Genomic DNA, 719 nt, shown 5'->3' with positions numbered 1-719 from the left:
TTCTTAAGGAAAGCCGTTGAGAGGTCGTGGAAACAGTCGACGGAGTTTTCTCTGAGGCCGGTGAACCAAGTAAGGGCCGGTCCTTCTAGGGTTTCGACCAAGAGTTGGCAGAAGCCGGCGTCTTTGTCTTCGTCGGTCAGGTTTGCGCGTTGCATCGCTATGTTGAAAGACGTGACGTGAGTAGAAGGGTCAGAGAGACCTTTGAATGTTGGAAGACGGAGTTTCTCCATCTTTTGGAGCCGCACGCCGGTAACCTTTTGCGTGAAGGGTGTACGAAGAGATTCCGCGAGTACATGCTCGATTTGGGGCACGGATGTCGTCACCTGGTGGATCTTCGAATTGATGTCGAGGACCGACTGTTTCAACGCGGCTAGTTCGCTTGCGGTGTGAGCTTTGATGTCGTTACCGGCGCTTTGGTTATTGTTGTCCCGCGTAGGTGCTACGTTGGTGGTTCGTTCTGTGGCGAACAGGTGTCGACGATACTGTGCCGTTGAAGCTTCGGCGTTTGCAGCGATAGGAGCAAGGATCTTTGCTATCGCAGTGATTTGGTCAACTACTGCCTTCTGCGCCGCTTCTTGTAGGACAAGGCGTGCCAGGATAGTTTCCATAGACGCAGGATGGGGGAGTGGAGTTACTGGTGTAGGCGTAGGTGTCACCTCTGGAGCCGGCGTCACCTCGAGAGCTTCGCGCTCCTCGCCTGACGAAGAACTGTCGTTGTT

The sequence above is a fragment of the Brassica oleracea genome, chromosome C3 (assembly GCF_000695525.1).
Source record: "Brassica oleracea var. oleracea cultivar TO1000 chromosome C3, BOL, whole genome shotgun sequence".
Lineage (NCBI taxonomy): Eukaryota > Viridiplantae > Streptophyta > Magnoliopsida > Brassicales > Brassicaceae > Brassica > Brassica oleracea.
The sequence above is the reverse complement of the archived record's forward strand: the minus strand, read 5'-3'. Positions refer to the sequence as shown.